The sequence below is a fragment of the Pseudochaenichthys georgianus genome, unplaced genomic scaffold, assembly GCF_902827115.2.
Source record: "Pseudochaenichthys georgianus unplaced genomic scaffold, fPseGeo1.2 scaffold_408_arrow_ctg1, whole genome shotgun sequence".
Classification (NCBI taxonomy): domain Eukaryota; kingdom Metazoa; phylum Chordata; class Actinopteri; order Perciformes; family Channichthyidae; genus Pseudochaenichthys; species Pseudochaenichthys georgianus.
Genome location: NW_027262973.1, coordinates 141,933 through 165,827, shown reverse-complemented (window position 1 = coordinate 165,827; position 23,895 = coordinate 141,933). Strand labels below are relative to the sequence as shown.

General features: G+C 41.8%; 1 pseudogene; it reads left to right on the top strand.

Annotated features, from left to right (window-relative positions):
• Positions 1-166: 166 nt before the first annotated feature.
• LOC117442294 (ubiquitin-protein ligase E3A-like) lies at positions 167-23,369 on the top strand (annotated as a pseudogene).
• Positions 23,370-23,895: the final 526 nt, after the last annotated feature.

Genomic DNA, 23,895 nt, shown 5'->3' with positions numbered 1-23,895 from the left:
ACACTTAAGTACAAGTTCTGAGTATTTTTCTCCTCCCTCTGCCAATCTAAGTCAATGGAGAAAAGGTATTTTTGGGGCAAAATTACGTCACTGGAGTTGTAGTAGCACCGTTTGGCCACTGGGGCAATTTCCCCAAAACACAGCTTCAACGGCCGGCTTGGTTTGACAGCGTCGCGGTGCATTCTGGGATACATGGCGCTCATGTTTACAAGATGGTAGTGGAGGATTTTTCGCTCTGATTTACAAACAGAAAGTATTAACGCTTGATTTCCTGACGTATTGACTCTTAAATCCTCCTTTAGTCTCGGTTTCCATTGAAAGGTGGACTCAGTTTTAAGAAGGAAACGCAGCAGGCTCTCTTTGCTCTCAATGTGTTTTAAATAGCAGTGGAGATTATTTTTGCACAGTCACTGACAGACACACGGACCAACAGACACACAGACAGGACTATACCTTTGATAAATACACAGGTAAGTGCATTCATCTGGTTTTATGTGCTTTTGTGTAGTGTTCACTTCCTTAGCTTGTTTATGTATGTGATAATAAGCTAGCTAGAGGCTAATCTGAGCATTAAACACAGAGTTGAGTGACAGCTAGCTTCAGTCAGCTGTCAGATTTGTGCAAGATCACAGTTGGTGTTGAAATGTGGCTAAAAAAAGCTATGGGAGCACATTTCTGTCATTGTGATGGAAGTAAACATCCTGTAGGTCCAAACAAAATACAAAATGAAGTGACCTAGTATGTCAACATATTCAGAATCTCAAAATAATGATTTATATCTAAATAATGACAACATAATGACCTCATATTTCCAAATAATGGCTTAGTTTCTCAAAAGAATGACAACATAATGACCTAAAATCTCAAAATAATGGCTTAGTTTCTCAAAATAATGACTTGCTATCTCTAAATAATGACTTAGTAACTCCAAATAATACATTATATCTAAATAATGACAACATAATGACCTAATATCTCCAAATAATGGCTTAGTTTCTCAAAATAATGACTTAGTAACTCCAAATAATTACTTATATCTAAATAATGACAACATAATGACCTAAAATCTCCAAATAATGGCTTAGTTTCTCAAAATATTGAATTATTATCTCAAAATAGTGAGAAAATAATGACTTAGTAACTCCAAATAATGACTTCTATCTAAATAATGACCTCATATCTCCCAATAATGACTTAATATCTCACAATAATGAGAAAATAATGACTTGGTAACTCCAAATAATACACTATATCAAAAATAATGACAACATAATGACCTCATATCTCCAAATCAGGGCTTAGTTTCTCAAAATAATGACTTCTATCAAAATAATGACCTCATATCTCCCAATAATGACTTAATATCTCACAATAATGAGAAAATAATTACTTATTAACTCCAAATAATGACTTAGTAACTCCAAATAATGACTTATATCTAAATAAAGACCTAATATCTCAAAATAATGGCTTAGTTTATCAAAATAATGACTTGGTAACTCTGAATAATGACTAAGGACCTAGTACATTCTGGCCTTTAATGTTGTTTTACTGTATATAGTTTACTGTTCACTTCCTTAGCTTGTTTATGTATGTGATAATAAGCTAGCTAGAGGCTAATCTGAGCATTAAACACAGAGCTGAGTGACAGCTAGCCTCAGTCAGATGTGTGCAACATCTCAGTTGGTGTTGAAATGTGGCTAAAATAAACAAAAACATGTGATTTAACAAGATTTAAAATATTCAAGCTCAATGTAATTTAAGGAAAAATACCTTATAAGTAATGTTAATGTATTAATATATTAAAAGAATGAGTTGGTGTTGCAGAAATAAATGTCCAAAAAATATAACAACTTAAATGTCAAAATAATGACCCAGTTTCTCAAAATAATAAAAACAAATATCAGCAACAACTTCGTTAAATAATAAACATTTGTATTTTAAAATAATGAGTTAATAATGTAACGGTCATGTACTGTGGACAATACCCACCGGAGCACATTCAGGTGAAGTGTCGGCGGGTTTCGCCCCCTTGAGCTGATGATCCATGCACAGCCCACTGCGCCACACCGCCCATCTTCACACCTCAAAGTCATCGAGGCGCGTTACAAGTACACATTAATATCATATTCGAACTGGAGTTCCCCAACGCCCCCTTGATCTGATTTTCAAACGCACAGCCCACTGCGCCACTCTGCCCCATTATTGCGAGGATGTGTGCATTTATGATGTCTCACAATACGGTATTGTGTCTTCCACAGGACTGTCTATTGGGTCTGCAGGAGTGTCCCTGAATCCAGCCGAATGTGAGTCTCCTTGTAATTGAAACATGTATTTCCTTCCCATTTCCGTCCTTGAATCCTCGGTTTGACTTCCTGTTTCCTCACCCCTGTACAGGAACAGAGCGACTGCAAAGCATCTAATCGAGCGCTACTTTCGGCAGTTAACCGAGGGCTGTGGAAATGGCGACTGCACGAACGAGATTTGTGCATCGTGTCCCGACTTCAGATCGCTGGACAGCAACACGGCGGCCGCCAAAGCGCTGGATCTGTTCAAGGTTAACGCCAAACTCTGTAACCCCAAGCCCTCCAAGAAAGAGCAAGACTCTGATCTGGTCAATAAGATGACGGACGTTGGGAACGCCAAAGAAAACTTCTCCGGTAACTCACAGATACACGGTTATTGTGTCCAAAACAATTCACAATATCAAATTTATCCTGATATGTTTTAGAACATTTTAAATAAATAAAAGTAAAACGGTCATTCAAGTATTTTTAGAATTTCTTTATTGTGTGTTTTTTCTCTTTTTTGACAAAGGAATTACACTTAAGGAGTAGTTATACTAGAAGTAGCAGTAGGGGTAGTCAAATAATGTACAATTATCTCAAAGAATGACTTATAATAATAATAATAATATAATAATTAATCAGTATGTAAGACAACAAGAAGAATCAGACACACTCAAAATAGCAGTAGTAGTAATCAATAATTTTGGCCCTTTTTGAGATATTTTCCAAAATAATTCACACACAAAATTGATGAATAGCAATGAGGCAATCATTTAAAAAGAAGTTCTGCTCTAATTTAAAAAAACTTCTGAACACAGTTGGGAAGCTAATTCATTTAAATGAATAAAAACAGCTTGATTAGTGGTTATAATCCAATCAATTAACAATTCGTAGAGCCCTCATCTGTAGCGTGAAAACTTGATCCGTCTATTTTTTTAATATGTTTTCCCGAGCACGCTTAAATGTCTTTTTTGCTGCATCAATTACACACTATTGTTGTTATGTTCAATATTAAAGGTGGGGTAGGTGATTCACTTCAGAAACACTTGTTGTTATATTCCATGGAGTGCTCTTAACATCCCGATAGCAATGAATACATGAAATGCTTTGAGAATAAATACATAAACAAAGTCATCTGTGGAAGCCGTGGCGCTGTAAAAAGCACGACCAATCATCTGAGCCGGCTAAAGTAACTGGACGGCCTACCTGCCTGTCAGCCTTCCATCTGGGCACAGACTGATCTCGTGCCCTCATTGGTCATGTGCGCGTTCGTGTGTGTTGGGGGAGGGGCTCTGTGAGGAAGTCTGAAGGAAGGGGCAGATTTTTTCCGGTTGTGTATTTTCAAATTCTAGCGCACTCGAGCTGGTTTCTCCATTCTTACCTACCCTACCTTTAACTACCGTACTTTTCGGACTATAAGCCGCAACTTTTTCCCCCATTTTCTTTGTACAGCTAACGGCCACTAGGGGACCTCCTACATCTATGGATTTTACAGGTAAAATTAACCACCTTTAACTCTATGGGCTCTATGACCGGTCCGCGCCCGCCACCTTTAAGCGGCGGGCTCCAGCAGGAAAAGCTGGAGGCCGGAAAAGAGTGAGACAGGTAGCGCGCCAAAGTAAAAGTGGAACCGAGAGACAGAACGAGAGCAAGACAGACGGACAATTTAGCTGCTGCGGCTTATATGCAGGTGCGCTTTATAGTCCGGAAAGTACGGTAGATATCATGTGTCTTTTTAAATATTACATTGTATTGTGTATATGGGTTGATCTGTATCCAACACACGGAGTACACTGTACTTATATCATGCTTTTGACTGTTTTGTCCAGATGTAAACCACCTCACAGAGACCACGGTGTGTACGATCCTGAGATTCTGCGAGGAGGAAGGGGACTACTCCACTCTGATCCACGTCCTCGGCAGGATTTTCTCCAACGCAGAAGCCTTGATAAAGAGTTTCAGGAGCGACGAACCCGACATTTCTAAAGCCCTGGACTCTGTTGAAGCTACAGCTAAAGACAACCCTGAGAAGAAGACGCCAACATCAGAGGCGGTGGGGGCTTCTTCTTCTGCCGCAGCTTTTCCAGATGAGGATGTTTCTGATCCGTCTTTGAAGGTTCTCGTGGACATCAGCGCCTTGAGGAGGGTCTACGACAAACTTTTGAGCCTCGACCGGGTAGACGCGGCTCTCGTGAACGCCCTCATTTACCTCACTCCCAATTTAGAGCTGGACCTGGAGTACCTCGATGTGTACGGCACAAACCCAGAGTACCTGAACATCTTCGTCGTCGTGGCTGGAGAACACGAACCTGCACAGCCCCGAGTACCGGAAGTGGCGTTGCCGCAGTTCTGCAAAGCCATGTGCAAACTCCCGGTAGCGGCGCTCGCCAGGCTCGTGAAACTCTGGGCTTCTTACGGTTTGACGCACATCCGCCGCATGATGGAGACCTTCCAGCAGCTCATCACCTTCACCGTCGTCAGCAACGATTACGACGGGGAGAATCTGGTGAATGACGACGAGTCGGTGGTGGCCGGGACGCAGTGTTTGAAGTTGGCTTATTACGCGAGCATCCTGGCGGGAGATGTGGACGTGGAGCACAACGAGGAGGACATTGAAGGACCCGGAGTCCGATGAACTCACCCTGCATGAGTTGCTGGGCGAGGAGCGGCTCTATAAGAAGGGTCCGCGGGTCGACCCTCTGCAGAAAGAGCTCGGGGTCCGATCACGTAGGACTGCATCAAGCCCTCATCCCGCCACGAGGAGTTCGTCACGAGTCCCTGAACGACGTGGTGGAGATGGACAAAGATTTCACTTTCTTTAAGGTCAACGCCGAAACAAAGTTCTCCTTCCAGAGCTGCCCCTTTCATCCTGAACGTCATCACCAAGAACCAGGGGCTGTACTACGACAACAGGATCCGGATGTACAGCGAGCGGCGCCTCACGGCCCTCTACAGCATGGTGCAGGGCCAGCAGCCCAACCCCTACCTGAAGCTCAAAGTGAGACGAGATCACATCATCGACGACGCCCTCGTCAGAGTGAGTCCAAACGCAGCGTGTTACTGATTTAATTGGGGACATTTCGAGCTTACAATGTAGAATCGCTTTGATATGGAAGCCAATTCCAAGAATGAACGGTGTAAGTTGTACGAAGAATGTTTAATGGACTGCGTCAAACGATGCTTTTCCAGTGCGACACCTCAACGCAATGTACGTATAAAAGTCAGTATTTACCCATTGCTACACAATTCATACAGGGACTGCCATACAAGGTGCCACACACACACACACAACACAACACACACACACACACACACACACCACACACACACACACACACACACACACACACACACACACACACACACACACACACACAACACACACACACACACACACCACACACACACCACTGTTGGCCTTGCATTTGGGAGTAATTTGGGGTTAAGTGTCTTAATCTCATCGACATTTACTGCCCACCATGTCTTGCTCTGGAAAGACTGTAGTTGTCTTCAGCTTGACATATATTTGAAATACATTTCAAACATATATTTCAAGCTGAAGACAACTACAGTCTTTCCAGAGTAAGGACATGCGTTGGTAGGTGAATGTCGATGAGGTTAAGACACTTAACCCCAAATTACTCCCAAACGCATTCTTTTTTTGAATCAGGTTTTTTTTTTTGCCTTAGACTTTCGGATCAGGCTTATAATTACCGCCGTTTAAAAGTTAAAGCCCTATTGCCTGTGGGGAGAAACCGAGTGCTGGTTTTTTTTCTATCACTGAATTAAACTCTTGCGTTGCAGCTGGAGATGATCTCCATGGAGAACCCGTCCGACCTGAAGAAGCAGCTGTTCGTGGAGTTCGAGGGAGAGCAGGGTGTGGACGAGGGCGGCGTCTCCAAGGAGTTCTTTCAGCTGGTGCTGGAGGAGATCTTCAATCCAGACATAGGTCAGACATTTCATCCGTTTTTACACATTTCTTCCCATGAGATTAGGGCCTGCACGATTTTGGGGAAATAATCTAATTGCGATTTTCCTGATAGATATTGCGATTCGATTTGCGATATTGTTTTTTAAGCGACCCCAACGGAAGTTTATTGTAAAATGCGGCCATATCTCCGGCTAGGAAGGTCGTATCAACGTGCTCCTGTCTCTCTAGCACCCCGCAGCCCGAGCTACGAGTGAAAGAACTAAACTTACATGAGACTTCCGTTGGGTTGCTTTAAAGTCGAGCTTCAGTTTAAGATTCACCCTGTGATAGAAACACGTGATGGAGCATCACTAACCTGACTCAGATGCTTTGTTTCACCAAAGCATCTGAAGCTCCATTGGAAGCCATTTGGAAAAGTATTTCAAAAATACTTGGCAGCTGATTGGATCAATCTGTCAATCACCTTCTATCATGGGCCACTTCTGATTGGTTAACAATGACTGGTGCATGTGGAGCACAGCACTTCTGATTGGTGTGGATGACTGACACACAAGAAGAAAAAATAATAAAAATAATAATTGCATCATTTAAAATCACGATTCATTGCGTCCTTCCCTGAAATACAGAAATGTTTGTACCTGTTATTTTATAATCTTTAATCCATTTGAAAACATTTTACAATAAGTGGGTTCAAAGTCGTGTCATCTTCAAACCAATCCAATTGACATCTGTCGAGTTAACCTTCCTGTTGTCGTCCGGTACAATCTGAAATGTTTTTATGTTTGGGATAACGGTTTGTTTTATGTTGGCTTCAGAAAAATAACATGTTTGCTTGTATACTACGTTTTCCACGAGAAAATAATCAAGATCTCCTTCATTCGATTTTGGATTTTTATTGAAATTTAGAGCGTTTGTGGTCATTTCTTTTGCTCAGAAATGAGGTTTGATTTTGTGTACATGGGGTCTACTGACCATTCATTTAAAAAGAAGAGCAACACTTGTGGTAATAAGTCGGAATAGAGTTGCCTTAATTGGTGTGACACAGATTTGGGGGACCATTTATACCCACTTTATAAATAGTCAAACTGGGAGGAGAAAAGTCTTGGCGTCTTGCCGTCATTTGACGCCCTTATTCAGATCGGAACGCCCTGAACTCGAGCCGAGGGTGTCCACAAAAATAATAATTCTAGAGAAGATCAAGTTTTTATCGCTTGAAATGAGGAGAAGGAAAAGGACGAGGACATCCCTCTGTTGAAGGGCAAAGGAGTCTGGTGGGATTATTTTCGCCGCCAGCAAAGCGCGTTCCTGTGACGGAAAGTGTCCTGCCGGCGAGCCTTGACGGGGGGTGCTAGTGGAGCACGCGCGTGAACTGCGAGCGCCGAAGCCTCGCAGCGGCGAAACTGAGGCCCCGTGGTAAACTGTGGTAACATGAAGAGCCGGCTCTCCTTAGTGAGCCGAGCCAAATTATCCGGCTCGCTAAGAAGCGCCGGAATCCCCATCACTAATACGTAACGAGATAGTGGGTGTTTCTCAATCTCGAGTAAAGCTGCTCCAGAGCCACTATTTCAAGCATACTACGTCATCGAGTGCCGCCGAAGGACTGTTCCAATTAGGGATCGACCGATATGGCTTTTTCAAGGCCGATACCGATACCGATTATTAGTAATCAAGGAGACCGATAACCGATATTTGGAACCGATATACATTTGCAGTACAAAAAAAATCTTGGTGTCAAAATGTACAATAAGACAAACTCCAACACAACTTCTTTGAAATGCATTTAAGCATATATTATGTTTAATGAACTTTTAAACATCTTACAACTGGTTTCCTCTCTGAGCCCTTTTCTTTAGTGCAGCCATCTGCAATGAGTTAGAGAGAGACGAGAAGTGGGGCTGCAGGCTGACATGCTTAACTAACAATAATGCTTAATTAATTAATATCTGTCTATCGAGCATAAAATCCCAATAAGCTGCTAGCAACTGCAAAACACTAGTGCTAGCTAATGTTTTGCAAACTATTAAAAGTGAGGCTATTACAGTAGACCTAACGTTAGTCTAGTAGCCTCACTTCTAATAGTTTGCTAAACATTTGCTAGAAACATGTTGGCTAGCTAATGAGCTTCACAGATCAACCTGAAAAACTGCGAGGCTCCACTCAGCCCCCCCTCCGCACCACAGTTACTCCGCTGCGAGACGCAGCACGCACCCCCAACTCTGACTGACTTCCCGCGTCCCTGTGTAACTGGGAAACTGATAGAATTGGATCATAAGATCGTGGTGTTTTTGCAACTTCAGCATAGGGGATAGGGATGTTTATTAAACTTCGGTTTAACACATGTATGGCTCTGCCGCTCAGCGCTGCTGCTTGCTTCAGTCTGTGTCTGCGTTCTTTCGCACCTGCCTGTAATCTGAGAAGGTCCCGCCTCTCTGGCTGGCTCCCGCCCGGAAAATCTTCAGTAATAGCCTATCAGATAGCGCTGTGGGCGGGACATTGCTCGTGTACAGAGAGTGGTGACTGCAGCCAGAGAAACGGCTGCATCAGAGCCAAAGTTTTATCGGCAATTTGATTAAAAAAAAAGGCCGATACCGATAATCGGTCAAATGCGGAATATCGTCGACCCCTAGTTCCAATGTCCAGCATACTTGGAATTCTACCGAGCCCGGAGTAATTCGTTTGGAGAAATTTCTAGGCTGCACGTGTGTAGACTCCGCGGTCTTAATATCCCCACAATGCTTTGCGCACGGACCAATTTCCCCAAATCTGTGGCGGAAAATGTAAGGCGGGGCCTCTCGTATGACGCTCGCCTGTTCCACTCTTCGTTTTCCGAATGCTAGGAAGTATTCTTTTCTCGCTTCTGAAGCAAGTGACTCGGAAGACATGTGCTACCAAGCAAGCGTACTCGACATTGAGAAACACCCAGAATCTATAAGGGACGGCTCAATTCAAAATTCAAGTCCCGTGACGTCACTCGCTCTCGGGGTGGACGCCCTCTCAGCCCTGGTCTGGCGGACACACTGATCGGAAGACAACACAAGGGTCAAAAACATGTTTCTTTACATATCGTCTTTTCTCTTAACATGCGTTTCTCTCCCTTTGACTCTTTCAACAGGGATGTTCAGCTACGACGACGACACCAAGCTGTTTTGGTTCAACTCGTCCTCTCTGGAGAACGAGGCTCAGTACACGCTCGTTGGACTCGTTTTGGGACTCGCCATTTACAACAACTGCATCCTGGACGTGCACTTCCCCATGGTCGTCTACAGGAAGCTGATGGGCAAGAAGGGGATCTACCTGGACCTCTCAGACTCACATCCAGTACAGTAACTTCCTCCAGAGTCAATATAGTGGAAGATCAGTTCCCAATGTATTTTAGAGACGGCTTTAATCGCGCCACGGTGTCAGAACAGCAAATGGACAGTGCAGGTGAAGGGCAGCAATCTAATAAGTATGCAAACTGTTACAATGTGAGGTGCAGGTGAAGAAACGATACGTGGAGAGAGGGTTCTTTTCAAAAATAGGTGTTTAATTTCTTAGTCTTCCATATTCTTTTACAGGAACACAAAACGTCATGCCTGGTGCCGCGTTCACCAGCAAGGAACAAACACGCCTCCCTCTCTTCCCAATCCAACCTGGCCAATCAGGTCATGGTTCTGAAAGCGGAGTGAAGGGTTAAATACAAAATTAAACACCGTTTCAAATTCATAATTGCATCAACATAAATACGGTACCTTCAAAAACAACAAGGTCCGCTTAAAACGGATCATTTTTAACCTAATTGACAATCACACATTTCCTGACCAATCACGGCCAAGACTATTTAACTGAAATAAAGACAACTCTGAAGAAACATGTACCGTACTTTTCGGACTATAAGCCGCGACTTTTTCCCCCATTTTCTTTGTACAGCTAACGGCCACTAGGGGACCTCCTAAATCTATGGATTTTACCAATAGAGTCTGGCTGCAGACCGCAGCAAGGAGGCGTTTCATATAGGGGCGTTTCCTATAGGGCGTTTCCTATAGGGGCGTTTCCTATAGGGGCGTTTCCTATAGGGGCCTATAGGGGCGTTTCCTATAGGGGCCTATAGGGGCGTTTCCTATAGGGGCGTTTCCTATAGTGAACGACGGGAGCCGGCTCTCGGCCTCGAACGAGCCGTTTTTTGTTTTGTTTTTGCGGAGGGATCTAGATCGGCATGAAGGCACATTATGCGATGTGCAATGTGGACATTATCCCGCTTATTACACATGGCCACATTCTCAACAAAGTAACGACATGACTCCCAATAATAATTGAAATGCTTTTATGGATTTAGAAAAAGATTTTATTGATTTAAAAAATAGTTTTATGTATTGATTTAAATTGACATGCATCCGCTAAGAAAAGTAGTCCGTTGTTACTGTTTGAACTAACGTAACAACGGCAGGAACTGCTTCTATAGTGTTTTTGAGGAGCTTTTTGATTACAGATTTGAAAACATCGTTGCTTGCTTTAAAAGTAGCACACTTCATTATGTCAAACCTTGAAAGATATCCCTGCCCTAATGCCAAAAGTAACTGGCAACTGAATATGTGTCGCCGTTTGATGTCTATGTCTGGACCGCTGCGTAAAAAGGAGGGTTTCTGCCCCATTACTTCTCTTCTTACTTCTATAAGAATAAAACACGGAGGACGGAGATCTCTTTTTGTCCCCCTCTTCTCCCCGCTGCAGCCTAGCAGCTGGTCTCAAAGCACGCTCCCCTCTCCTGCAGGGAGAAAAACTATATTTATATACTTTATATAGGTTGATACAGTAGCCCCTTTTTTTAAATAGTTTTTATAGGTGTTGCCATCTGTTTTGTGTAGCGTGGTTCTACAAGCAAGTCAATGCATTAATTGGGTGGTATCAGAGAGTTACACGGGTCTGTAAATGCAATGAAAACAATTGGCCACAGCAAATAATTTATATTAAACATGTAATTTTTACTTTTGAATACTTTAGTACAAAGGATGTCTTGAATAATTTAAGTGATATATGTGTACACATATAAATCATTAGTCAAAACAGGGCTACATTTGATTTAATTAAAAGGTATAATATGTGGTAAACTGAAGAGCCCTTTGGGAGCCGAAAGAGCCGGCTCTTCTTGGTGAGCCAAATGATCCGGCTCAGCAAGAAGAGCCGGAATTCCCATCACTAGAACAATGACTTCTTCTGCGAGGATTTATAAAAGCAGCTGGATAAAAAAAGTTAGGAAACGCCCCTATAGGAAACGCCTCCTTGCTGCGGTCTGCAGCCAGACCCATCTCGATTTTACAGGTAAAATTAACCACCTTTAACTCTATGGGCTCTAGGACCGGTCCGCGCCCGCCACCTCTAAGCGGCGGGCTCCAGCAGGAAAAGCTGGAGGCCGGAAAAGAGTGAGACAGGAAGCGCGCCAAAGTAAAAGTGGAACCGAGAGACAGAACGAGAGCAAGACAGACGGACCATTTAGCTGCTGCGGTTTACATGCAGGTGCGCTTTATAGTCCGGAAAGTACGGTACTACCTTTCTTAACAAACAAATAGTTGTTGTGAGGGAGTGTGTGCGCTTCCTCACACACACATGAAATGAAAGAGGAACCACCCATGTAGTCAAATCATTTAATTACATTGTAAAAGTAAGTGAAGTAGCAGTGATTAATATCGATAATAAATGAAGCAGAAACGGGTAGAATCAAGTAAATGATGTTGCTGGAGGATGAACTCTTTCCCGTTAACAAAGCTCTTAAGGAAGACATTTAAAATGTGTGGAAATAAGCTTAGTCGAGTGTTATATGAAACCATGGATATCGCCCTCATGTCTGAGAAGGTGGAAACTTAATATTTGCCAATCTTTATCAATTTGTTGTTTTTAAAAGAACACAAATTGCACTTTAAATAAGGTTAGCAAATTCAAAATGTGCCGTATTGTAACGTGACTTCTTGTACCACCATTTGTAGTATAGAAACAGACGATAAAGTACAACTCTCATGTTTAGCTGAAAAATCTGCTTTATTTTCATTGAAAGGCCAAATTAATCTTTATTGAAAATCAAGGATCCCTAACGATGCAAAATAAATGTTTGTATATCGTCTGAATTGGATAAACGGCCCAACAAATTAGTATAACATTCTTAAATGTGTTGTCTTTACCAGTGGTGTGGTGGGGATTGTTTTACTGGGCGAGGGGGGGAGAGACACTATGGACGCGCTCGTGAACTGTCAAGGGGGGGGGGGGTACACTGTGGACCTCTGTCGCGTTTATAATACAATAATAAAGGGCGTGTAGGAACTGAGCCGGCCTTTCTGCACGACTGGCACTCAGATGCGGGACATCGTCTCAATTTGTGGGATGCGGGACGAATGATAAACATGCAGTGTGTGTGTGTGTGCACAACACACACGCTTCAAATCGTTTACGTTTTTATTATAATTACTGTGAAATGTATTATGTTTTCGTCATTATTGCATCAAATACACACTTGCAACTGAAAACACTGGCAATGATTTTATATTTATTAGACCACACGTGTCAAACTCGAGGCCCGGGGGCCAAATCAGGCCCTTGGTGGATTTAATTTCGGCCCGCAGGATAATGTTTAATTGCTATTAGATCTGGCCCGCCGGTATATTGCACGCACACCTTCACTCCATCCTGAGGGTCTCCTCCGCTCAGAGCCAGAGCCCAAACATTGATGACCTTGCACCCGAGATGAGACGCCAAGTGTCTGAGCTAGCATCTCAGAGCAGCACACTGACTTCAATGGATGCTTCCTTCTGCACTTTCTCTCACGACAGCAGGGCATGTTTGGTTTCTCTCTGAGGGGAATAGTTTTGTTGAAGCTGTTGTCGGCCTGTGGGAAAATGTACTCATAAGAGATGACTCTGGAGAAGCTGCAGATAGAGCCATAAGAAATGAATGCACCTGATTATTTAATGTTGTTTTTATAGGCAATAATTTAAGCTTTGTTAGTTCCAGGTTTAATATGTGCAATAAGTTCATTTCAATAAGTTCTGCAATACACATTGAACCAGTCCGGCCCTCCACTAGTACCCATTTTTTAATGTTGGCCCACTGTGTATTTGCGTTTGACCCCCCTGCTTTAGACTATTAAAAAAAAATCATGCTTCAAATAAGTGGGGGGACGGCGATCCCCCGCATCCAAAGACCACTACACCACTGATTTTACTATTCTATCTTTTTGCACATTAAACAAATAACATTTTAATCAGCAGTCTTTATTCTGGTTGGCAGATGTTCTTACTTCCTGACCGAGCTATGCTGGCAGTTACCTCCTGTTTCCAGTCTAATGCTAAGCTAAGCTAACTCATTCAGATGTGCTCATGACGCCTTCCTCTAACAGCAGATGTTTCTCTTCCTGCAGGCGCTCTTCCAGAGTCTGAAGGAGCTGCAGGAGTACGGCGGTGACGTGGAGAAAGACATGATGCTCACCTTCCAGATATCACACATGGACCTGTTCGGAAGCCCCATTTTATACGACTTAAAGGAGGACGGAGAGGAGATCCCTGTCACTCGAGGAAACAGACAGGTGGAGTGTTTTGTGATGAATATTCAGAAAAATGTTCCTCTTTAATCTCAGATAATGTACTTTATTCCTCACTATAGAGCGGTGCAGTGACGAGTCCTAATACCCGGAAGTGAGTTAGCATTTAACCACTTCCTGTTCCCTCGTCTCAGAGTCAACGGGGTTTTTTGAACTAGTTTTTGGAAAATATCTGTAAATAAGGTCCGTGGTAGATCGTATACCTCCTGGGTTTTAGGCGGAAGGGACGTAACCTGCCACCCAGGACAAGAGCTCTCCCCGACCAAATGAGAGCACCACAGACCGTGGAGGCTTTTAAAAAAGGCCTCAAAACCCATCTCTTCAAAAGAGCCTTTGCCTACACCTTTTTATCACCCTTTTATTTATTTTTATTTTTGTATTGCTTTTTTATTAATTCTACCGTATTGTGTAATGTTTATTTATACTGCTCATGCTCACTACTTGTAGCACTTCGGGATTTGAAATCAAATATGAAGTGCTTTATAAATGGAACCCATTATTATTATTATTATTATTATTACGAGCATGAATACATCATTTGTCCACAAAAATATCATAAATATAATATTTTGAGAATTCATAACTTTGAAGGACAGCAGGCTATTACTAATATTTAAAAAAACGACATCTCACAAGAAGAAAAGCACAGATGGGATTTAACACTCAGAAATCCACTGAGTGCGTTTGAGTTTGCGATGGCTGTTACCAAGTGGCTGAATAGGACTACGGAAGTTGTCGAGGCCGTCGTACGTCATTACGCCGAACACGTAACGCTTCAACTTGTTCCATTTAGAATCTGCATGTTTGAATATGGATCTTAAGTTGAAGTCGTGAAGTCGTGCTGCTGGACTCGCCTGTAGTTCCTTTATAGCATAACGTTAGCATTTTGCTTCTGGCCATTAGATTTATGATTTAGAAAATGATAAAAGTAGACATGTGGAGATTACGCGGCTGAACAAAACGTGCATTCATCAAACAGGTTCGTTTTCCACAGACCTTATTTCGAGGGAACCCTTGCGCAGCTTACTTCCGGGTCGGCCTACAAAAATACGTCGTCCCCGCACCGCTCTATTGTAGGATTGAATACAACCAATACTACCTCCCAAGGCTTCATATTATAATTTTTTATCTGAACTACAACGACCCTGAGATGCCGTCATCGCACTGTTCATAACATTCCTGTTTCTGCTCGTTTGCATCTTTGATTCACAGGAGTTTGTGGAGATGTATTCTGATTACATACTGAACAAAAGTGTGGAGAGACAATTCAGAGCTTTCAAAAAAGGTTTCCAGATCGTCACGAACGAGTCTCCGCTGAAATATCTGTTCCGACCCGAGGAAGTGGAGCTGCTCATCTGTGGCAGCAGGGTGAGGAAACACACCTTCACGCAGACATTTGTTGTCACTTGTATTGTTGCCTTGTATGATTTACTGAGCCGTCTCTTGTGGTTTGAACAGAAACTGGACTTTGAAGCTCTTGAAAAGACGACAGAATATGATGGAGGCTACAGCAAGGACAGTCAGATCATCAAGTGAGTCGTGTTTACCTTTTGGCGACATATAATGTACGTATGATTTAATAAGGGTTTTATCATTTCATTACTTATTATTTCTGGATCTATTACGGGTTGGATCAGTTGGGTTTCATGGGTATGGGCAGAGGTGGGAAGTAGTGGAGTACCAAGACGTTGTTACTGTACTGAAGTACATTGTTCTGGTATCAGTACTTTACTCCACTACTTATTTTTCTGACGACTTTTTACTTTCTACTTCTCACATGTTGAACTCAAATACCTGTACTTTCTACTTCTTACATGTTGAACTCAAATACCTGTACTTTCTACTTCTTACACTTTGAACTCAAATACCTGTACTTTCTACTTCTTCCATGTTGAACTCAAATACCTGTACTTTCTACTTCTTACACTTTGAACTCAAATACCTGTACTTTCTACTTCTTACACTTTGAACTCAAATACCTGTACTTTCTACTTCTTACACTTTGAACTCAAATACCTGTACTTTCTACTTCTTACATGTTGAACTCAAATACCTGTACTTTCTACTTCTTCCATGTTGAACTCAAATACCTGTACTTTCTACTTCTTACACTTTGAACTCAAATACCTGTACTTTCTACTTCTTACATGTTGAACTCAAATACCTGTACTTTCTACTTCTCACATGTTGAACTCAAATACCTGTACTTTCTACTTCTCACATGTTGAACCCAAATACCTGTACTTTCTACTTCTTACATGTTGAACCCAAATACCTGTACTTTCTACTTCTTACATGTTGAACCCAAATACCTGTACTTTCTACTTCTTACATGTTGAACCCAAATACCTGTACTTTATACTTCTTACATGTTGAACTCAAATACCTGTACTTTCTACTTCTTACATGTTGAACCCAAATACCTGTACTTTCTACTTCTTACATGTTGAACCCAAATACCTGTACTTTCTACTTCTTACATGTTGAACTCAAATACCTGTACTTTCTACTTCTTACATGTTGAACTCAAATACCTGTACTTTCTACTTCTCACACGTTAAACTCAAATACCTGTACTTTCTACTTCTTACATGTTGAACCCAAATACCTGTACTTTCTACTTCTTACATGTTGAACTCAAATACCTGTACTTTCTACTTCTTACATGTTGAACACAAATACCTGTACTTTCTACTTCTTACATGTTGAACTCAAATACCTGTACTTTCTACTTCTTACATGTTGAACTCAAATACCTGTACTTTCTACTTCTTACATGTTGAACACAAATACCTGTACTTTCTACTTCTTACCTGTTGAACTCAAATACCTGTACTTTCTGCTTCTCACATGTTGAACTCAAATACCTGTACTTTCTACTTCTTACATGTTGAACTCAAATACCTGTACTTTCTACTTCTCTCATTTCCAAACAGCTGGTTCCTTTAGTCTGAATGTGTGTTGGTGCGTGATCATTATTCTTTAGTCACTGCGTGCCTATTGGTTGGAACACGATCCGTGTATCCATCACTTCCTGGTCTTCTCTAAAGAAGAGGGACCAATGGAAACGTTGTCATGTTGCCGTTGGTCACCATGGAAACATTCATTAGCTAACAATGACATTATTGTTCTATTGATATAAAGGGAGGTCAGGTACTCTTTAAAGCAGCTGCTAGCTATGGGTACTTTTTACTGAAGTACACTTCAAAGCCTCTTTACTTTGACTTGAGTAAAGAAGTTTAGTCAGTACTTCTACTTTCACCAGAGTACTTTTAAACATGAGTATCTGTACTTCTACTCGAGTAAAGGCTGTGTGTACTTTTGCCATCTCTGGGTATGGGCGGCACCCATAGGTAATATAATCACCTGTTCAGGTGTGTGAGAGGTGTGTGAGAGGTGTGTGTGAGGTGTGTAAGAGAGGGTGAGAGGGTCGCTGTATTTTTTGTTGAGCGCATCCTTTTCACAGCTGGATTATTCAGACTGTATATATGTGTGCAAGTTAAAATGTGTTGATTATCTTTCTTAAAGTAAGCTTGTTGTTAAATGTAATTTGGGTAATAGACTTCCTTTTTGATAGCGCGTCTGACAAAGGCAACCAGGCCCGACCTCAGCCTCTCGGCAACAGATGTTTGTTCCCGCTGTCGCTACATATAGAAACACATGTTTTTACTCGCATAAATAAACATTTGCATTGCGTCTGTCCTCTGTTTCCCGCTCACAGAGATTTCTGGGAGACGATCCACTCGTTCGGAGAGGAGCAGAAGAGATTGTTTCTCCAGTTCACCACCGGAACAGACAGAGCGCCGGTCGGAGGGCTCGGGAAATTAAAAATGATCATCGCCAAGAACGGCTCCGACACAGACAGGTGCGGAAACCTTTCTAACGTTTCACAGATGCTGACCTCCTAAACTAATGCAATTCAGTTGTTTATGTTTACCTTCAGTTACACGTCAGCATACTTTGTTCCGCAAAGTTGAGTACCCCTTTGGTGAATTTAAAAACAGTGTGTTAACAAGCGTCTGAATAACGTCATCACGCCTAACATTAGCCGCCTTTAGCTTAGCGGTGGTGATGTGAAGTCATGTGACCGTGCTGCAGTTCCTTTATAGCCCAACATTAGCCTCCTTTAGCTTAGCGGTGGTGACGTGAAGACATGTGACCGTGCTGTAGTTCCTTTATAGCCCAACATTAGCCGCCTTTAGCTTAGCGGTGGTGAAGTGAAGTCATGTGACCGTGCTGTAGTTCCTTTATAGCCCAACATTAGCCGCCTTTAGCTTAGCGGTGGTGACGTGAAGTCATGTGACTGTGCTGTAGTTCCTTTATAGCCCAACATTAGCCGCCTTTAGCTTAGCGGTGGTGACGTGAAGACATGTGACCGTGCTGTAGTTCCTTTATAGCCCAACATTAGCCACCTTTAGCTTAGCGGTGGTTACGTGAAGTCATGTGACCGAGCTGTAGTTAATTTATAGCTCAACATTAGCCGCCTTTAGCTTAGCGGTGATGACGTGAAGTCATGTGACCGAGCTGTAGTTCCTTTATAGCCCAACATTAGCCACCTTTAGCTTAGCGGTGGTGACGTGAAGTCATGTGACCGTGCTGTAGTTCTTTCATAGCCCAACATTAGCCACCTTTAGCTTAGCGGTGGTGACGTGAAGTCATGTGACCGTGCTGTAGTTCTTTCATAGCCCAACATTAGCCGCCTTTAGCTTAGCGGTGGTGACGTGAAGTCATGTGACCGTGCTGTAGTTCTTTCATAGCCCAACATTAGCCGCCTTTAGCTTAGCGGTGGTGAAGTGAAGTCATGTGACCGTGCTGTAGTTCCTTTATAACTCAACATTAGCCGCCTTTAGATTAGCGGTGGTGACGTGATGTCATGTGACCGTGCTGTAGTTCCTTTATAACTCAACATTAGCCGCCTTTAGCTTAGCGGTGGTGACGTGAAGTCATGTGACCGTGCTGTAGTTCTTTCATAGCCCAACATTAGCCACCTTTAGCTTAGCGGTGGTGACGTGAAGTCATGTGACCGTGCTGTAGTTCCTTTATAACTCAACATTAGCCGCCTTTAGCTTAGCGGTGGTGACGTGAAGTCATGTGACCGTGCTGTAGTTCCTTTATAACCCAACATTAGCCGCCTTTAGCTTAGCGGTGGTGACGTGAAGTCATGTGACCGTGCTGTAGTTCCTTTATAGCCCAACATTAGCCGCCTTTAGCTTAGCGGTGGTGACGTGAAGTCATGTGACCGAGCTGTAGTTCATTTATAGCCCAACATTAGCCGCCTTTAGCTTAGCGGTGGTGACGTGAAGTCATGTGACCGTGCTGTAGTTCCTTTATAACCCAACATTAGCCGCCTTTAGCTTAGCGGTGGTGACGTGAAGTCATGTGACCGTGCTGTAGTTCCTTTAGAGCCCAACATTAGCCGCCTTTAGCTTAGCGGTGGTGACGTGAAGTCATGTGACCGTGCTGTAGTTCCTTTAGAGCCCAACATTAGCCGCCTTTAGCTTAGCGGTGGTTACGTGAAGTCATGTGACCGTGTTGTAGTTCCTTTATAGCCCAACATTAGCTGCCTTTAGCTTAGCGGTGGTGACGTGAAGACATGTGACCGTGCTGTAGTTCCTCCATAGCCCAACATTAGGTTTTTCCTCGGCTGGAAATGCTGCACTTTTTTATGAAAATAGAGTTTTGCTCAAATCCTGCTGATAGACGGACAAAAATCGAGTCGAGCCAAAGATACCTTTATACCAATTTAGTAGTAACTGATAGTTAGTTATTATTACCCCACTAGTGAATTTAAAAACAGTGCGTTAACAAGCGTCTGAATAAGGTCATCACGCCTAACATTAGCCGCCTTTAGCTTAGCGGTGGTGACGTGAAGTCATGTGATCGTGCTGTAGTTCCTTTATAGCCCAACATTAGCCACCTTTAGCTTAGCGGTGGTGACGTGAAGTCATGTGACCGTGCTGTAGTTCCTTTATAACCCAACATTAGCCACCTTTAGCTTAGCGGTGGTGATGTGAAGTCATGTGACCGTGCTGTAGTTCCTTTATAGCCCAACATTAGCCACCTTTAGCTTAGCGGTGGTGATGTGAAGTCATGTGACCGTGCTGTAGTTCCTTTATAGCCCAACATTAGGTTTTTCCTTGGCTCACGCTGCACTTTTTATGAAAATAGGACCTGTAGTTTTGCTAGAATCTTGCTGATAGACAGACAAAAATCAAGTCGCGCCAAAGATACATTCGTACCAATTTAGTAGTAACTTAAAGTTAGTTACTTCCTCAACCAGTTGATAAGCTCGTAACATTTCCCTGTCGGCCTTCTTTTAATCGTCCTACTTTCTCTCTCTTCCCTCAGGCTGCCGACCTCTCACACCTGCTTCAACGCGCTGCTGCTCCCTGAATACTGCTCCAAGGAGAAGCTGAAGGAAAGACTCCTGAAGGCCATCACATACGCCAAAGGGTTTGGGATGCTGTGATCCACACAGAGAGAGAGAGAGAGACTGCATTTTAACAAAAACAAAAAGGGAGTATCACACTCAAGGGGCAAAGAGGGAAATGACATGAAACTAAATGCTGCAATAACCCCGTGCCTACAAGTCATCTCCACTGTGGGCCTTTTTCACTCTGAGAGTTAGTTTCATATTCAGTAGAAATGTCCCAAAGAGTTCGACACGGCACTTGAATAACAACGTTTTATTTCTTCTGTTTCTGGGCAAACGTGAACAATATATTTGATTTTGTGAAACTGTGAAAGTGCACTTATAACACAAGATTTTATTGAATGCAGTGCACATGCAGTGTATTTATTGAACCACGTGGACTTTTATTGTTGTTCAGTGTTCCATGCGGTAGCAGTATTCAGTCCCAACGCTCTGGTGGCCTGAGCATTACGGTGCTCCTTTGTAACGTTTGTTAATTAGCCAGGTTTCCATCCAAATGTATCGCACATTTTATCGAGTAAATTGATTAAAGAAGATGCTAAGAAATGCTTGTTTTCATCGAATACTGCTACGCGATTATTAGAGGTGTATTAATCGAGTAGGGAAAGCTTTACACTCGAGACTGGTACGACGACGAGTCCTAAAAACCGAATTATTTTCGCACTTTTTCTCAAAGTCAATGGGTTTTCGTTAAATGGCTGAAATAAGATCTGTGGCAAACACAAGTTGAAAAGATTGAAGCGTTCTGTTCGACGACATCAAATGCCTAAATAAATTCCACACTCGTGAACTTAAAGCTTTTATGTATGCTAAGCTAACGTTAGCTTGTTTTCCTTTGGCAATTGCATTATAGCTTCAAAGTCATAAAAGTTATGTTTGTCTTTCTGGCATTTTTCGCAATTTATACGCAACTTTTTTTAGTTGGATGCATGAAATAACATCTGTGTTTAAGACAAGCCGAAGAGATTGGTGATGAAATGTCAAAGAGAAGTGCAGGAATGAAGCCTAAAAGAATCAGCATTTCAACACTTTCGGTTCCCTCGTCTGGAAGTCGATGGTTTTATGAACGTGTTTTTGGTTAGATGCCTGAAATAAAGTCTGCGGTTAACTTAAGCCATATCCAATCAAACGTGTCAGTGAATACCCCACTGGTGAATTAATCAAACGGTGTTGCTAACAAGCGTCTAAGTGAAACGTCATCACGCCCAACGTTAGCAGTTGTGACGTGAAGTCATGTGACCTAGCTGTAGTTCCTTTATAGCCTATCGATAGCTGACGCTTTTATCTTACAACAAGTGCAATAAACCGAAACTCGGAACAAGAAGGAAAGTGCTGAAATATTAGCTTCAAATTACCCAAACTATTTACTTCAATCATAATCATAAAGTGGATATGTGGAGATAATCCTGCTGAACCAATGTGTGATCCTAAATGTGTGTTTGCCACAAAGCTTATTTTCTGGAGTAATCCATCGGGAAAAAAACAATGGCTTTGAGTTGAAGTAACCAGACCTACAAAGATAGTTCATCCCTCGAGGCCTCTATGACACAATTTGAATATAAAAAAACGGCCAATTATTAAAAATGTAGAAAACTGAAAAGAAATATTACATTGCTGATTTCTTTCAGGCATTATTATATCGAATCTGAAGCACTGACAAAACATTTTCCGTGTTTTCTGCTGAGTTGATTTGCTTCATGTACGTCACAATGTCTTCGCTAAATCTGCATTTTCTATCATCCATACCCGAACTCTTACACCTCCGCTAAGCTTTAAGACGGTTCTGCAACATCTCGAGATTTATTTCAGCATTTCTGCACCGATTCTTACAAGCGCAAAAATCTAAAATGTGCATCGAACAGGTGGATGGAAACACATCTTCAGTGGCACAGACTGCTAACGCCTCGCTGGGGAGCTTCTATCTCCTCTCCGAGCACACTATCTAAAGCTTATTACGTTGCAGTATTTTTTCTGTGTTGTGCCTCTTGTATTACATATAACATGAATTCTGCGTGTTGTGAAGCGTGACCACGAGTGTGTGTTTCGATAGCTTTCACATCTGGTTAAAAAACATGTTCCTCTTCCCTCGGTTTGTGTGCTATGAAGTGTTTCTGTTGCACATTTGTACGTGCAGCTGCCAAATGTGCAAAGCTTTATTTGGGCAAATATCTCAGGTACATAGAGAATGTGCAGATAATGTGAAACTCTTATGTAAAGCAAACTATTATGCAAAATAAATTTAAAGGTGAAAAATATATAATCTTTGTAATTGAAATAATTTCCACTAACAATTATGAATTCTCTTAAAAGGACAGTATAGATAGACACAAACATTTAAATGTTTATTTACATATAACATCGCAATTTACAACTAATAATGTATGTTAATATTATTTATAAACAGAACTGCATTTGGGTTTTTATGTACATTCACATTCAGTATGAAAGGGATGTGTTGTTGTGTTTCATACTTCACAGATGGACAATGTTTTCTGGGGTAAAATGTCAATATTGATCAAGAAACAACAACTCGTTATTCTATAAAAAGCCTTTTTCTTTTCAACACGTCCTCAAACCTTATGAAGCCCAACAGAACTTTAATAACCGTCTGATTTAAAGTTGTGAAACAAAACTACTTGGTTGTAAAAGATCGTAGTTTTGGGATGGACTATGTGACGTTTGAGTTTTCATTAATCGTGATTTTATGTCAGAGAATTGTGGAAAATGTCCGTCCCAGTAACTAAAAGTCCAACATGCTGTTTTTCAAATGTCTGTGTTGTCCGTCCAACTCGAAGATATTCACTTCAATATGAAATTAAACGAAATCTCCATATTTGAGAGGCTGAAAACAGCATTCGATGACTTTTCTGCATTAAAAATTAAATAAAACGTACTCGAAATAGTTGTTTTCTGTCACGCTTCTAACATCGCTTTGAAGGAATATCATTTGTGGTTATCTTTTCCATCACACTTTGCATTACCACCAGTTCAATGCAGAACTCGACTCAAGGTAAACACAACTTTTCTTTCGGTGAGGACAGATTGCTTACACAAAGGTTTTCGGACAGGCTGCATCCCAGTGTTCCTTGAGGCAGCTGTTTTTAATGTATTATAACTGATAAAAATGCTTTAGTATAAAAGGTTTTGTCTTCATTTTGTTGTTTTGTCTTGTGTCAAATGTTACCAAATTATCGTCAATTCAGTCGAGCTAAAACCCATAATGTAGTAATTTTGGAAAAGGTATTTCACATGAAATGTTATCTTTTAATCATTTTCTGATGAAAGACAAAGCTTGAAGCTCTTTCAAGTCCTCCTAATGTTCTTATCCTTAGCCTAGCCTTGCAAAAATGCAAACTTATTTGGTCAAAAATACGCAGAATTCACCACCCAAACCATCTGCAAGATATGCATGATGGTGGCACGATTTTCTGAACAAGGACGGCTCTGTGAGAGAGGAGAAGAGAAGGGGACAAGCATTTTAGTCTCGACTTTTCCTCGATATTGCATGTTCATATCGACGCCATCCCGCCTTGGAAAAATACAATGTTGACGATCGGTATTCCCGTCACAGTTTTCCTGCATACACTGTACACAATTATGCATGATAACAAACAGACGGATGTATAAATAGATATAAACATGGTCCTTTTTTGAAAAAAGTGTCCCTCTCAACTATCCT